Source organism: Penaeus monodon, chromosome 25, assembly GCF_015228065.2.
Source record: "Penaeus monodon isolate SGIC_2016 chromosome 25, NSTDA_Pmon_1, whole genome shotgun sequence".
Lineage (NCBI taxonomy): Eukaryota > Metazoa > Arthropoda > Malacostraca > Decapoda > Penaeidae > Penaeus > Penaeus monodon.
In genome coordinates this window covers 43,062,441-43,062,662 of record NC_051410.1, presented here as the reverse complement: position 1 = coordinate 43,062,662, position 222 = coordinate 43,062,441, and positions in this window count along the sequence as shown.

The window sequence follows — 222 nt, the reverse complement described above, 5'->3', positions numbered from 1 at the left end:
GGAGACCCCCAAAAAACAGACCCCCCAAAACAATATATTAAAATTTACTATATTATAATAGATTTAAGATTTAATAAATTCAGACGGAATTTAGTTGAAGGGGGATAGGCCGGGGTTAAACCCGGGCAAAGGAAATTCACCTCGAAAATTTTTTGCATGGGGGGAAAGCCCAGCCCAAGTCAAGGTGGTGGGGGACCAAGCCCAAAAAATAAACAAAATTAA